The sequence below is a fragment of the Sorghum bicolor genome, chromosome 4, assembly GCF_000003195.3.
Source record: "Sorghum bicolor cultivar BTx623 chromosome 4, Sorghum_bicolor_NCBIv3, whole genome shotgun sequence".
Taxonomy (NCBI): Eukaryota; Viridiplantae; Streptophyta; class Magnoliopsida; order Poales; family Poaceae; genus Sorghum; species Sorghum bicolor.
The window spans coordinates 46,923,090-46,940,490 of record NC_012873.2 but is presented as its reverse complement, the minus strand read 5'-3'; the positions used below and the strand labels follow the sequence as shown (position 1 = coordinate 46,940,490).

Sequence of the window (17,401 nt, the reverse complement as noted above, 5' to 3'; positions counted from 1 at the left end):
ACGCGCTCGTCGTCCATGATGGGATCGAATAAGTAGTCCACGATGAGCTCCCTCACGTCGTGCTTGAAGTCGATGATTTCGCAGGCCATGTGGAACTTGAGCATCGTCATCACACTACTATGGCCGACGACGGTGGCCGGCGGCGCATCATGATGTTGTTGGTCTTGGTCGCCGTCCTCGTCAGCATACTCAGGCGCATACTCAGGCGCAGCAGCGCACGAACCGTCGCCGGCGTGGACCATCACCGGTGTTTTTTCGATATCGCCGTCGTCGTCCACGGTGCCAAGAACTGCCCCCTCGGCTTTCAGCCCTGCCATGTATTGACGATGGATTGGACTGGATCTGCTAGTATGTTTGTGATTGTGAACACACGATATAATCGATCGACGCGATTCTCTAATAAGTGGCAGACGCGACCCCAAGTCCCCAACTATTTATAGAGAGGATCAGAAGAGAGAAGAGATGAGGAAGGTACGACGACCCAGAAGGGATCAGGACTGGATGGGATCGGAGTCGGAGTGCTTTGTACGGATCGGTCGAGCCTGGTTTCCAGACTTCGGTGCCCAACCCAACAAGAACAAGGCAAAAAGGCCTCCAACTCCACTTGACGATCTTTTCGTTGGGTTTGCTACAGCTCCGTCCCAAAATTATTGTCTATACCTTCCATGATTTATTTTTTTTTTCAAATTTAACAAGATAAATGTACTCGCTCCATTTTAAAGTATAAGTCGGTTTACCTTTTTTTACATACATAGCTTTTGTTATTATATGCTTAGATGTACATTATATAGATACATTGTTAAAGCAATGTATCTTAAAAAAAATCAAAATATCTTAAAAACGTGATCGAAGGGGAAGAGGCCCCCACCGTATTTCAAGAAGAAAGTGATTCTTCCCAATCACGAAAAAACCCTAAACCTTAACTACGCCAGTGAGGAGATTTTTATTTACCTCCAGCCTGAAATTTACTCCCAACTCAGGACCTAAGGGGTGCCGCCGATTGAGCTAGAGTCAGAAAGCATGTAATCATGCTAAAATTTGAACAGAGTACATGCTACAACGTAGGTACGTGTGATTCTTATGTTGAAATGATTACTTACATATTACTATAGTTGTTGCAGTTGCCTACTACTTCATCTCATGTTGGTGAGGACATGGATGGTGAGACACATGGATGCTGACTACATGGAAGGTGAAGACAGCGAACATATAAATAGTGATGATGATCTGGATGGCAATGGTTGCACTGAGGACATGGATGAGGACGAGGAAATGGATGGTGATGATGGCAATGCAAATGTCGGTTGGTGGATCATTGAGACAGATTATGCCGGGCGTTCATCTAGGCAGGTGCGGACAGTGCCGGTCATTTTGAGGACCCTCTGGCGAATTTGTCATGTGATGGCCCTTGTAGCTGAAAGTACTGTTCATTGATTTATTACAAGAGAAAAATACTGTTGAATGATTGATAGATTCGGTAGACAAGCTCAAGCGTTCTAATTTTCTAAGAAAAACATAACTATATGAGTATAAAGTACTAGACAAAAATTGAACAAAGAAAAAACCTAGGACCTATACAATTTAGACGTAAATTGATTTAGAATCAAGATTCACAAATCACAAAAAGGACACAAGGACATAAGGCTTTGCCTCAACTAGTTAGCTGCCTAGTCGACGTCTAGAATGTCGTCGTCTGGATTCCGGAACTCGAGCGTCGGAACGTTGGTGATCGATGTTGATGATGCTAATCGTGTGGTGATCTTATTAGTACTGCGTACCTACGTCTTGCCGTCTCAAAAAACTCTTTTTGCTAATGAGTCGTCGTACCTTCTCGTTAATCCTAAGTTCTAATAGACTATAACTAAAAGGTATGAGATTTTATATATTTGGGCTTGGGCCCTCATCCCGCTTGTGCCCTCGGTCGTCGCACCTGCTGCCCACCCCTTAGGGCCGGCACTGGGTGCGGATACCGTGCATGGAGGCGTTGCAAGGTGGTGTGGCCACAAGTTTGCAGATCTTAAGAGCTTGGTGGGCTAGGCGTCATAGACCTGAGGCGCGCCGAAGTCGCAATGCGCGTGCACTGGGTGTGGCGTGATCGCCAGACGGTCGGGCACCGGCAACTAAGGAGCGCGTGGCGATGGCGTTGTTCCAGGCGGCTACGGTCTTCCATCTGGGGAACGATCATTCGACTTTCTTTTGGACTGATCGGTGGCTCAACGGTCCAGTGTGCAAATGCTGGCGCCGATCGTGTCCGCATCTGTCAAAGCAAGGAAGAAGAAGGCAACGGTGGCAGAGGCTTTACCTGGCTTCGTCTAGGTCAGACATATTCAGGGCCCGGCAACTATGCAGTTGCTTGTTGAGTTTGCAGGCCTACGTGATTTGCTTGATCAGGTGCATCTCTCCACGGAACCAGATACCTTTGTCTGGAGGCTCATGGCGGACAACACTTACTCGGCGGCGTTGGCTTATGGCGCAATGTTCTTTGGATCCTCGACGATGCTAGGCACCAAGCAGAAGTGGAAGACCACAGCACCGCCGCGAGTACGCTTTTTCTTTTGGCTCACATTGCATGGACGTTGTTGGACGGGTGACCGCAGATTCACGCACGGGCTTCAGGATTCGAATGTTTGTATCTCCTGCGACCAAGCGCCAGAAATAATGGATCATATTCTGCTAGGTTGTGTCTTCAGTCATCAAGTGTGGCACATTTGCTTGATCAAGGTTCACCTGCAGGACATCATCATCGACGAAGAACAAGCAATGCAATTGTGGCCAGGAGTAGGAAGCTAGTTCCCAAGGCTTTTCGATGTGGCTTTGACTCGCTATACTTCGTGATCGGCTGGTCCCTTTGGAAACAACGCAACGGCCATACTTTTGATCAAAGAACCGTGTCAACGCCGGAGCTTGCGGCATCCATCCTGGACGAACTTGCCTGCTGGAGTGGAGTACGCCTGGGAACAGGCGGCATGGGGTTCTGCTTGCTCAGATGTGAACTACTGTGACTAAAAGCAAAATTCGTTCGCCATGCAGTCCTTCGCTAAGCTCGTAGCCCTTCTTCTTAGTTTGGTCTTCAGTTTCGTTTCTAGGTTGTTTTTCTGTGCTGGGTGGTAACCCTGGTGTTACCTTGTTGCTTGTACTCTCAAGACTCTTTCCACTTAATGAAAAATGTGCCTTGGTGTGGTCTAAAAAAACAGTGGTGGCAGATCCACCAACAGCATCGTGAACATGGTGATATGAAGCATGGTAGTTGGTGTTGGCAGATACATCGGTGGACTGCCCTTTTGTCTTTTGAACATCTAAATTATAGCTCATTATGAATGAGTTAGGTGTTGAAATAGTATAGCTGATCATGAACAACATCTTTTGGTAGCGTGGAGAACTTGATGACTTTGGTAGTAGAATGTTAGAAAGACTTGTGTTGTGCGAAGGCAAACATATAGCGTCTGTTTGGTTGTCTGGCTTAATTAGAGCCAGGCTATACTACACCTGTCCCCAGTAAGTTAACAGGGTTTGTTTGGTTGGTTTGCTCAACTAGCCTGGTTTCCATAAGAGTTTGTTTGGTTGCTTGTTCAGCTTTGCATAGAATCACCATATCTTTGGCCTGGTAAGATTACCACCTTTGAAGCATTTTATCAAACAAATGGGCCTCACCTCTGCTCGCCGCACCACACCTCTGCCCTGCCCTCACCTCTGCCCGCCGCCGCCACAGCGGGCCGCGCAGCCCTGCTGCCGCTCCGGAGCTCCGCACTGAGGTCCGACGTCGAGCTCGCCGGCCTGAGGAGAAGCGGAGCGGAGGAGGCGAGCAGAGCGGAGCGGAGGAGCGGAGCGGAGCGGAGGAGGGTGACGGGAAGCGCAAGTGAGCTGGCCCAAGCCTGGCTCCAGAAAAACGGACCCCCCATCCGTTTTCTGGGAGCCTGGCTAAGGTACGGCGGCCAGCGGGAGCATGGCTAAAGCCCAAAGCTAGAAAACCAAACAGCCTAACATTAGCCCCAACTGGCCTGTCCAAGAGTTAGCCTGGCAACCAAACAGGCCCATATAGCCTGGTCGATGTCCTATGATGTTGGCTTTGGTCGAACCTTCATCTGCTAGTAATATAAATGTGATGTAGCTTATCTAATTTGAATGTTGCAATGTGGATATGAAATGATTATTATTGCCTGGAATGAGTGTATTATTTGAATCTGGAACCCATTTTCATTATTGGGCTTGTGATATTATTTTGTCGATCAAAGCTCACAGGAAAATTATTAAACTTGATGTCTACTTGTTTTCCCTGTGCACACAGTGAATATATTTATCTTGTCGGTGCAAAATATATCCTTGAGAGTATACGCTCACAAGAATTTATTTAGTCTGTCGGTTACCAAAGATGTCTCTGAGAGGATGTGCACAGAGTAAACACTTCTTCCCTATCAGTTCTATTATTTTTCTTGTGCGTGACAACCGATAAGGTTATTATTTACCTTGTCGGTTTACGGTGCGTAAATAAACCTGAGCACAAATGTTTCTCTGACAGCCTGCGCACAGGGGTATCCCAATAGGAAATCCGATTCTGACGTTGAACCCACAGGCAAATCTATTTTTCAGCCAGCAGAAATAATTTCACTGACAGTATCTATTATATCCCTGTCGTGTTTCGACGCACAGGAAAAATAGTCTTTCTAGGAGTGTAGAGGAAGTAAAACATTGTCTAAATAAGTTTATTATAAAAATATATCCATTGTCAATCTAATAATATTTGTTATAGATCATAAATATTATTACTCCCATCGTCTCAAATCTAAAAGAAGTACAGTTCTCACTTTTCAAAATTATAAAAATACTAATATTTATGATATAAAAATAACTATTGTTAATTAATTATTGAATAATATACTTAGAGGGAGTCTCTCGCTTTGTGGGGCACCACTTCACTCTATGTTTTTCTATTATGACATCACTAAAGATTCATGGATCTCTGCTTTGGCGGACTATATGGGAAGCATGTAAAATTCAATTTCATGAATGCTAAGGCTGTGTTTGGTATTAAAAAAAATCAGATTAGAATCACAAGAATCATTGGCAAACGCTACACTACTGAGAGAAACGTTTCAGAGAATCACTTGGAACCGACCACACCTATGACTCTATGATCATCCATGGACCTTGACAAGAAGCCCTGACTTCCCTTAATTTCTCTAAGAACTGTGAGTTTCCCTTCGGGCCGTAGACACATGTGAGCCATCACAGTTGTCCATTACTGTGAGGCAGAACTCGACAGACAGACAGTGAAAGTCCAACCTAGTTGGGTTGGCAAGACCTAAGGCCTTGGCGCCAAACAACCAAGAATTCCACCGGTTGCTCCCGCACAAGGAAGTTCAACATAATAACAAAATCTGACCCAAGTGAACAGAGCAAGACTCGCTGAGAGACCAACGACATCTTGTTTTTTGGATAAAAACAGTTTCAGCCCGGCAAGAATCCACAAGAGTGCCAACTGAATTTTGGCGTGCCATGGAATTCAGACCACTGATCACGCACATTCCAAGAAACAATTTTGGAGGGATACCGAGTAGGACAATCAAAAAGAATAGCTCATATCGTCAAAGATTCAGCATCCGAGGGCGTCATCCAAAGAAAGCTTCAAGCCCTTCTTACAGAGTCAGGAACCGTGTGCCTCAGATTTTTATTGCCCTGGAATGTTCTTTGTCCCTCACTTCTGCATCAACTTTCATCCAGACTTTGACATAGTCACTAACTCGGTGGTTCCGGAGTATAATTGGTGAGACTAGATCTTCAGTGTTGGGGCAGACATGCCCGTTCATGAGAAACCAGAACTTGATGCAGAACCTATCAAAGGTCTAGAAAGAGACTAACATTAGACACATTCCAAAACGAGGGGGCAGGGGATGCAGTAAAGTGGCAAGTATGGAAATACCTGTCCTGTCGCAGTTACAACAGGGTCCAGCATCAGCTTGCCGCACAAGGAACAAACCATGAATTCTGGGATCAAGTTATCACCGTGTCCCTCCTCGTGCCCTAACTTCTGATCATTGTTTCGACTGCTCCTGGGCCTTGTTTACTTCCCAGAAAATTTTGCAAAATTTTTCACATTCCCCATCACATCGAATCTTTAGACGCATATATAGAGTATTAAATATAGACGAAAATAAAAACTAATTGTACAGTTTGGTCGAAATTGACGAGATGAATCTTTTGAGCCTAGTTAGTGCATGATTGGACAATGTTTGTCAAATACAAACGAAAATGCTACAGTGCCTGTTTTGTAAAATTTTTTGGAACTAAACAAGACCCTGATGACTTTATATGGTGGATTCGGAATGCCTTTACCCTTCCTGCAGGTCTCATAGCGATCTCGGAATTCCATGGCAGTCATTTCTTGCTCATGTACTTTCAAAAGCCTCAATTTGCGGATAAGCCTCACATCATTCCACCTCCTTCTCTGAAAAGCAATCGGTTGTGTGATTAACATAGTTAAAAGGCCCCCCAAAAAACATAGTTAACAAGCACTATATTATCTTCCTAGCAAAATCTTACCAATTTTGATGTGCATATCAGACGTCCAAAGGTTACTTCGGCGTAGAGAGGGAAATCCATTTCTGTCTGCGATTTCAGTAGATAGACATGTAAGAAAATACAAAATAATAATCTAATATCTGAAGCTAAGAGTATCGTATACTTACGTCATTTTCTTTCCATTTGAGAATATGTTCATTTGGTTTCTTGGATAACCTCTCTGATAAAATGCTGATTATCTGTTGGGTGTGAAACTTAGAAAGGAATGGTTTTCTTTTGTCTGATAGTATCTGCAGGAGCTTCTTGAAATCCTCCAAATTCTTCACTTTATTGGTGATGCCAACATTCCACTGGGCGATGGATTTAATCAAGGAAATCGCAGAGCAAAAACCTTCACAGCTCAACAGTCCAAGATTCTGTCCATTCATGATGATGTTCACCAATTCAACCTCATGGTCTCTAATCACACTGAGCACATGTGGGCCTTTTGGTAAATTATCAAGCAAAATCATAATCTCATCCTTCACCATGGAACATTCTATCAACGGATCGCCTTTATCAAATGGGAAAATTGCAAGGACAGCAGGAGCAGCCTCCTTCCTTACAGCAGCATCATTCATCTTGAGCAGATCCCGGAGCATTTTCAAGCCACCAATATCAAGTATCCCTTTCTTAAACATGTCAAACTCTGACAGGATGGCAACTATGGAAGCTACCTTTGCAAAAGATGATGCTGAACTTCCATGCTTGTGTAGCTTATTGACGATCTTCTTTAGAGCAGTTGGGAGCTGATTGGCTCCAGCTAGGATCTCCCTGTTTGGCCTGTGAACAGACAAATTTTGGATTACTCTGAGCCTCTGTTCCTCCAGCTCCTGTGTCCATGTCGACTTCCAATTTTTCTGAAGATCTATCAGCTCTGGAAGCAGCACTTCCCACTTGTGAAGGCAAGGTTGCTCTCCCTTGGTTGTTTAGGAGAGTAGCTGAATCTCCTGCAAAGCCTGCTCCTGCATCACTGAATGCCCAGATAATTTTTGCAAGATATCTTGAATTTGCTCCTCTGAAGGTGCCATGGGGATGGAGAGGGTATCAGCAGTGCTAGGTGAGGAATGGGCCATTTGATCAAGGCGCCATGCGGCAATCATATCATGTAGGAGGTGGTTTGGAGCAGTGGAAGACTGGGACAAAGTCTTCTTTGGAATTTGGCATGCATTCTTCTGCGTTAAGAACCACAGATGGTGTGATCGATCAATAGACTGCAGGTAATCAGGCAAGAAAATTTTGGTTTACTTGGTCAAGTTAATTACTGGGAAATCTAAGAATTAACTAACCACTTGATCAAGAAAGAACATAATAATTGATTGACACAATAAAAGAATACAGTCAAGCATTAATTTGGAACATTAAATACCAACACTTTGTTGGCAAAATAAACTGTATGTAATGTAACTTCTAGTAGAACTGCAAACATATCCAATCTTTTTCTCAATGTACAACACTTCAGAAAGCAACAAAATTACTAATTGCAGATGGAAATAAAAGACACAGAACCAAAATTTTGTTTACATCTTGTGGCATGATATTATTTTCAGTTTGTTGGAAATAAGTGCCATGTTTTTCTACTGTCAGAAACAAGATGTCCTAATACCAAGAACAACATCCCAAGATGCACTAAAAGGAAATACGAAATGTTTTTGAATATTTCATTAACCATAATATCATGAGATTATCACAACACATCACTTTGGAAAAAAAATCCATCACAAACAAGCACTAATATAATAATCTACATCAAACTGAGAACATGATGCAATAATAGTTTTGATGTTTCACTCAGTGATGGAAGCATTGGAGATGCCTTGTTCTCAGAAAAAGTGTGTGCATGGACTAAACAGAAAATTAAATTGCCATAGAACTCATTAAATCACTTCATCTTGCTTAAATCTTCAACTAAAAGCAAATAACTCATGTATCAAAATAGATTGGTTCTTACTAAACAAGTCAAATAAAAGTTTGGATAACAATACTAACTATGTATGAAGTCTACTCTTGTTTTGGTTATTAGATATGTACATCACAGACAGAGTTGGATATGTGCAATCAAAAGTAAATAAGGACATCTATCACCACATAAGTACAACTAGAGTATAATTTATCAGGATCTTCCCAGCAGAACATGAGTCATCAAAAGCGAAAATGATTTGTGGTAAACCCATTGCGGTTAACCAACCAATGTTCAGAGATGAGCACTTACATATCCAGATGCCAATATGACCGGATCATCCATCACTTTACTGCTCGAGAAATCAGCCTAAGAACAGAGTATAATTGTGGGATAAGTACTCATCGGCACGATTCAATCAGTTTGTTTGATGAGGCAACTCCCACATGAGTTTATTTGAGATGAAGTAAACTTTTAATCATGAAGAGTTGAACTATTTAAGAACATGTTGAACAAGTGCTAATACTTTCTAAAGAAGTGAAACTCAAATCCATAAATTGTTAGAATAACACAAGAGATTTTTCAAGCAGTAAGCCATGCTGATGTTATTATGAACCATGAAGAACAAGCTAGCAGGCAGTGCTTGCACAATATTAAAGAAAAAATTCACGAAGCGGCCAATGTGATTGATTTCCAAACAAGTCATCAACAAGCATAAAGAACCATGAAGGCACCCAAGGAATTCAAGAACTCGATCAGAAACATCAGAAACAGAAGTGGAAGACTGCATGAAAATCCCAAGAACTCAAATATGGTGTCGGACTTACATCTTCATGCGACCACCTGGTAGAGGGCTCGCGAGGCAGCTCCGCTGGATTTGGGAGCCCCTGTATCCCGTTCGTGAGCTCCATGAGGCCGGTCATTGGCCCCTCCATCTTGGCGAATGGAGGCTGCTCTTGGTCATCGCTGCCTACCGCCAGTGCGCTTCCCTTCCTCGCAGCGTAACCAGACCTCGTGTGGACCGCTTGGTCCTGCTGCAGCCTGGCTTCTTCCTCGCTACTGGTTCTTGCTGTCACCCGGGGCGCCGACCCTGACGTGCCGGGAACGCGAGACGACGTCTGTCCCCGATGTGGGTTTCTTGGCGGCGACCACCGGCACCGCGTCGGCAGGGTGTGGTCGGAGGCGTTCGCAGCGACAGCAAGAACCCTCCTCCCGGCTACTCCCCGGCGTCCCAGATGTGGGCTTCTTTGGCGGCGACCTCCGTGTCGGCAAGAAGTGGTCGGAGGGGTTCGTGGCGACACCAGGAGCCCTCCTGGCTGCCCCCCGCACCAAACTTGACGGCGACTGCTGGGCGGAGGAGGTGGCCCTGGCGTTCTCTTGAATGTCCCGCTCGATGGCGCGAAGTAGCTCATCCTCCAGGGTCTCGTCCGCCGAGCTGGTGTGGCTGGAACGACGCAGCGACATTGCTGCTTCTTGGAACCGGTGGAGTTCTTGGCTTCTGACGGCCGGTGTCCCGAGGTGGCTTCTTGCTTTGAGTTTTGGAGGGAACGCGTAACGTGCAGCCGTCAGGAATAGGTGCTAGCCTTCCTCTTGGCCTGCGGCCTGCCTCGCCAGGTGGTTGGCTGTGTTGGGACTCACAAATCACGTTGCAGGGCAAGCCGTTGATGAAACTAAGGCCACCCAAAAACCTAAAACTTTACAATATTTCCCATCACATCGAATCTTGCGGCACATGCATGGAGTATTAAATATAGATAAAAATAAAAACTAATTACACAGTTTGTCTGTAAATTGCGAGACGAATCTTTTAAGTCTAGTTACTTCATGATTGAACAATGTTTGTTAAATAAAAACGAAAGTGCTACAGTGTCAAAATCTAAAAAGTTTTTGCATCTAAACAAGCCCTAATTGTGATATCCAATATTGTGTCAGCATCTCAGGAAGGAAATGCTGGTCTTGTAATAAATCGAAATTTGCTATCTTCATTTGATGGACCTGCCCGATTGCTCTTGATCTCAGGTACCTGGCTCACGAGTGAAGATTCAATTCAGACCACTGGGATTCATGGCGTGAACTATCTAGCTGAATGCTGTTGATCCCTTGAGCTCCGCAATGCAATGCAGAGCTACTACTAAAGTAGTCCCTGCAACTTGCAGCATCAACTGCTCCAATCCAATTCCGACTGCAGCATTGTTCTTCAGACTCTGTTGACCTAGGCATAATCTGCTGTCTTCAAGCTGACCAATGGAAACATGTGTGTATTTACGAGGCACTTGGCAGACGACCAAGGTCTGTGCCGCACCGCACCACCTACACCGCCGCACATCTTCACAGCACAAGCACGCCAAGCAAGCGGAAGCGAGAAAACTAAGAATCCATTGGCGGTGCCATGGACTGGCATTTCTTCGAGCACCTGACGTGCCTCGCGCCAACACGGTCCGTGACCGCGCGAGCAGCGAGCGCACCCAGCACCACCAACCCGCCAAGCATACCGCAGGTGCCGGAGACGCATAGTGCCTCAAGAGTCGGCACTTCGTCCCGCTATATCCACTGCCGCCGGCGCCGGCCGCCGGCTGAGACCGGCTGCGTCCCGCACCCGCCAGTCCGTGTCCGTCCGCCCACACGTGACACGCCATGGTCAGCAACGCCGACTCTGCTTCTTTCGAGCAAGGGAAAGGCGTTTCGTTCCATTTGAAAGTTGAAACATGTCCGTGGACTTTGCATCTCCAAGCAAATCCAGCATAGGCCCACGTCAACCAGGAGAGTAGGCGTGATTGCCACATACACCCTAGTATGGTCTTATTTAGGCCTTGTTTAGTTGGCAAAAACTTTTGATTCGAGGTATTGTAGTATTTTCGTTTTTATTTGACAAACATTGTCTAATTATGGAGTAACTAGATTCAAAAGATTCATCTCATGATTTACAGGTAAACTGTGTAATTAGTTTTTATTTTCATCTATATTTAATACTCCATGCATGTGCCGCAAGATTCGATGTGATGGGGAATCTTGAAAAATTTTAGGTTTTTAGGTGAAATGAACAAGGCCTTATAGTTTATCCTAAAATCCAAAGACTTTCTAAGATTCTCCATCATCGAATTTTGCGTCATATATATGGAGTATTAAATATTTGCGAGATAAATTTTTTGAGCTTTCCATGGTTAAATAATAATTACTAAATATAAATAAAAGTGCTACAGTATTAAAATTCAAAAACTTTTTGGATCTAAAGAAAGCCTATGTTTGAACAATTCACAGACCAAAATAATAAATGAGGATTAGATATGGGTGCAGAATCACAGAGGCTGAAACATAAAACACACCTATATAATGTCATATTTTTTCAACACATTCATATTTTGGAAAACAGTATAGAAAAGTTCCATTGCCATAAAAACTTTTTCTACTCCTATGAAACTGTTATCATCTCTCTTCATTAAGGCCTTGTTTAGTTCGTAAAAATTTTCAAGATTCCCTGTCACATCGAATTTTCGATCGCATGTATGAAGCATTAAATATAGATGAAAATAAAAACTATTTGCACAGTTTACCTGTAATTTATGAGATGAATCTTTTGAGGCTAGTTACTCTGTGATTGGACAATATTTGTCAAATAAAAACGAAAGTGCTACAGTAGCAAAAAACCAAAATTTTTGCGAACTAAACAAGTCCTAATATTGTACCACATCAATATATTTAATACTGGCCTAACAACAAAAAAATATGTATCTCACTTGAGCATTTTTCTTGTGGATGTCTCACTCGATTTTTGTGTCATCTGATGCTTTGGATGTGGCGCATCTTTCTATTTTACATTTGTTGGCTTCACTTTTTTGGGCGGGTCCCTCATGTCAGCCTCGTATTTTTGCATTTTGGCAACGAGCTAGGGTTTGTTTATCTCTTTTGTTTTCTCGTTTTTGTCTTGTAGATTAGTTCTAGCTTCTTGATAGCTGTTGGATCCTGATTGTGGCATGCTTATTTGTGAAGATTTGAGTTCAATTTTTGATTCGCCTTATGGTTAATGAGTTCTCATATAGTTGTCGTTGTTACTTTGCAGGGTCGACTCGTCTAGTAAGTGCCTTTTTTCTATTTTATTTTGAATCATTGTTTTTGATGTGCATCGTTTATGGTTTGTATTGATTTAATAGTTGTTTTTGGATTCGTATTGTACAGGCTGCGGGAGGCGGTTTCGATGGTATGGATTTTAGGGTTTGTGTTTGTGCTTTAATTTCTTTGTTTTGTGTTGCTAGCTGTTGCTCATATGTTTTGACTAATTTTTCTTTTGATAGTTGTATTGGTTGGATGATGTGTGTCTTCTTTTACACGAAGACCTGTGATTTTTTGGTTGTGCTGTTCGTGTGGCTGTTTTCTTCTGCCGATCTTCAAAGGCATGTGTTTACAGCTTAGTCTATAATTTTAATTTGTGGTGTAATTTGGTTATATTTGGTAGACTTGTGTTTGTGCTTAGATAATTCAAACAGTTTGGTTGCAAATGGTTAGGTGATGGTCATGAGCTATAGGTGATGCACATGAGCTAGGTCTTATTTTTTTTCTATGTTTGTCCGTCCTGTTGAATCCTTTGATTTACCCTAATCCTTTAATTTACCCTTTAATGTTTGACATATTAAATTCCAACAATCTATTGTTATAGTAACTATTTGTTTTTTAGATTTAGTTGATATCTATGTCAACTTAGTTTTGTATTGATTGCTAAATTTATTGTTTTTTATAGTAGTTCTTTGCTCTTTTAATGTGTAGTTCTAGAATTTTATTTGATAATGCTCGTTTTATGATAAATTTATTGCACAGTGAATTGAATTGTGTCAATGCTATTTGTTTGGTGTTTGGAGAAAAGTTCTATCCTTGTTTCCTCATTTGAATGATCTATGTAAATACTTTGATATCTCTATATATGTTTTATCTATTAGGACTTCATTGCATTGTACTTGTTTAATTTGTTGAATTAAGGTTTTCTTGACTTAAGGTATATACCCAGAACATAAACACATAATGTATTTCTTATAGTATCTCTTTGTTTGTATATATATAGTTTGTCTTTTTTGTGTGTACATTGTTATTTGGTTGGAACATTTAGTCCATATTTTTTATAGTTGTTGCTTGCTTGTCATGTGAACCTGTAGTTTATAATTCTATTCATCTAACTAATGTGTATTTTGTATAAATGTTTTGCTCTGTGAATTCTCGTGGTTTAGTTCTTTTTTATTGGTATTTAGATGATAGTATTATCATAACTACATTGAGTGTATGATTTATAGAGATTTTGTGATTTCTCTTTGTCTGTTATGTCTACTAAGAGTTGATTGAATTCTCCTTTTATAATTTCTTTGAACATTTCTGTGATCTTTTTTGTAGATGGTTGTGCCCATGGTTCATTCTTAGTAATGCTTGAATTGTTTTTGTTGTAGATGGAGACTAGAAGTAGGAAAAGACATGTTGTTGTTGATTATTCTTCGGAAGATGAGGCCTTGTTTACTTTCTGACTTTTTTTTTGCAAAATGCTAAAGTAGCACTTTCATTTGTATTTGACAAATATTGTCCAATTATGGTCTAACTGAGCTCAAAATATTTGTCTCGTAAATCACATACGAACTATGCAATTAATTATTTATTTTATCTATGTTTAATGCTTCATACATGTGTCGCAAAATTCGATGTGACGGAGAATCCGAAAACATTTTGCAATATATTTGGGAAAGTAAATAACAAGGCCTGAATTAGATGGTTCTGAAAGTGATGATATCATGTGTTTTCTAAGCTTTTGATGTCGAAGTCCCTAGTGACCAAGAAAATTCTGATGATGAAATCTTATCTTATGTAAGTTTCTTTTTATTTGTTATCTTTTTTTTCTTTTTTTGCTTATTTACTCTAATATTTCTTTTAATTGTTTTCTTTTCGTAGGATTCTTCCTCTGGTCGATGATCTCTAGTAAGTGGCAGAGCAGGAAGAGAAAGGCCATAGTGAAGTCGTCTACAACGATCTCGATGGGCAGGAAGACAGTGGGGAATGAAATCAAGGTGCTAGGATAGTAGGACGGACGGTGGCGGTCTGGGATCTCTGGTGAGGTTGGGGAATCGAGTTGCCACCTCAGATTGACGTCGTGGAGTGGTGTAGAGGCCTCGTCGTGCATCTGCGAATCCAACGGAGGAGGATTTGAGTCTAGAGGTGAGCTGGGGAGGGAGATCGAAAGCTTGGTTGCGTGCTTGGTAATGGCGACGGCTACAAACACTACTACAAAATTGATTAACCGCAACGAACCCATTTCCACCTCCGTGGCGGGCACAGTTTTCACCTGCCACGGTTATTCAACCGCACGCGAATACTTCCGGCCACAGAAACGTTCGCTGCGGTAAATGATTAACTGCAGCGGGCAATATAAAGAGCCTGTTTCGGTTAATCATATTAACCGTAACGGCCAACATAATATACCCGCTACGGTTAATGCATTTACTGCAGCGGGCGTTGGAGCAAGAGAGATGTCACACAGAGGGCAATGCGGCGTGACGTAGCAGCAAGTGCATGGTTGAGCCACCGCCGCTCTCCCGTGCTCGTGACCCACATGCTCGCCCCCGCGTTGCAGCGGGTGACGCGACCGACGACGCACACGCTGGCAGTGACTAGGGCCTTGTTTAGTTGGTAAAATTTTTGGATTTTTGGTACTGTAGCACTTTCGTTTGTTTGTGTCAAATATTGTCCAATCATAGATTAATTAGGGTCAAAAGATTCATCTCGCGATTTCCAGGCAAACTTTGTAATTAGTTTTTGTTTTCGTCTAAATTTAATACTCCATACATATGCCGTAAGATTTGATGTGACAGAGAATTTTGAAATTTTTTTGAAACTAAACAAGGCCTAGGATAGAAGATGGGGCTGACACATGGGCCACCCTGTGACTAGGCTAGAAGATTCTGGCCATGCACGCCACCACTAAGGTTTCTATGCTTAAAACAATACTAGGTTAATGCCGGTACGTTTTAAAATCCACGTACTTTATGTTCTTCATTGTTATTTTATTATTTTGTTTTTTCTGTCTATATTCTTCCTTTTTCATTTCTTTTCAGTTTTTGTTTTTCAATTTTATTTTATTTTCTGTCCTTTCCTTATTCTTTTCTTGTTTTAATTTTACCTTTTATTTTCTTTTTCTTTTGGTTTTCTTTTTATTGTTCTTCCTTGCTTCTATTTGTTTTTCTTTTTTCTTTTTAGATTTTCTATGTTTCTTGAAATTCTTATTTTATATTTTATTTCCTTTTAATATTATTTTTATCTTTATTTAAATTATTCATTAATTTTATTTGCTCTATGCACTTTTTATCATTTGTTAATTATGTTTATTTTTATATTTTTTTCTTAGTAATTTTATTTTTTATTTTTATTTTCTATATATATGTGATATTTATGTAGTATATATTTAGTGTTCTATGTTGTGCTATGTCATGTTTACGTAGTATACATGTGATGTTTTATAATATATTTAATGATGTTTTATGATGTATTTAGTGATGTTAATATTCTATAAATATATTTACGATATTTGAAAAGTAACCCTTTGACATTATTTGAATTTTTTCTCCATTTTGTGTTTTTATTCTTTTTCTTATGCTTTTTTTACTCTAGATTTTATTATTATTTTTATATATGTCATGTATTTATGTATTTTTATGTATATTGTAATATCAGTTTCATAAACCTAAAACCTAAATACTATTCTTCTAAATCGATAATATTTTTTTACAAAGACAAAACATTGTCTGTTGAACCTAGAATATTGTCTCTACTTAATAAAAGAAAATATTTTTTCTTTATAAGATAAATATTCATTAATAAAATTTTATCTAAATATATCCATGTGCAATCGGAATTTAATTTATATCTTTGGTTTATGAGTTATGACTTTTTTAATTCGCTAAAACAATTTTGCATGCATAGGTGGTGGGTCTAGGTTGACGGGATAGTGTGTCATCGTGCAGTAAAAAAGACCACCAAAAGAATAGGAGTTGTGGACGGGTTCTCTTTTAGTTGTAGAGATAAATATTCATTAATAAAATTTTATCGAAATATATCCATGTGTGATCTTGTTTCAAAGGATTTATTATAAGAAATTTAATGGTGCAATCGAAATTTAATTTACATCTTCGGTTTAAGAGTTATGACTTTTTTAATTCGCTAAAACAATTTCGCATGCATGGGTGAGTGGGGCCTGAGTTGATGGGATAGCCTATCATGGCATAGTGAAAAGAGGAGTTGTGGCTTCACCATAGATGTGGTAGATGAGTCCTCTTCATAATTTTTAGTTAATGCTCCTCGTGTCTATTTTGAATCTAAATGAGACCACTTAATAAATACATTAGAGAGCTAACACATGCAATTTTATAATTTAGGACCCGAATAAAATCCGTCCAATTCGTGCAATTTACTCAAAAAAAAGTAGGCCGGCCGTACAATACCGTGATATTTCAGCTAAGCCTTATTTTGTTGATGAAAATTTTTGCGTAAAACTTTTGTTTGTATTTTATAATTGTTATCTAACTATAGACTATAGTCTCAAAATATTCATCTCATAAATTATAAACGAACTATATAATTAATTATCTTTTATCTATATTTAATGCTCTATATATATTTACCGTAAAATTGGACAAAATCTTAGGCCTTGTTTATCTGAGAAAAATTTTGGTTTCGGTTACTGTAGCATTTTCGTTTGTATTTGATAAATATTATCCAATCATAAACTAACTAGATTTAAAAAATTCGTCTAACAAATTATAGATAGACTGTGTAATTAGTTTTTATTTTCATTTATATTTAGTGCTTCGTGCATATGTTCAAAAATTTTATGCGACAGTTCAAAATTTTTTGAAGTAAACAAGGCCTTAATGGGCCGGCCCCGCGCGCGCGTCTCCCCCTGCCGGCTTCCTTCCTGCGTACACC

The 17,401-nt window shown here is 40.7% G+C and overlaps 1 pseudogene; it reads right to left on the bottom strand.

Annotated features, from left to right (window-relative positions):
* Nucleotides 5,658-9,390, bottom strand: LOC8059558 (annotated as a pseudogene).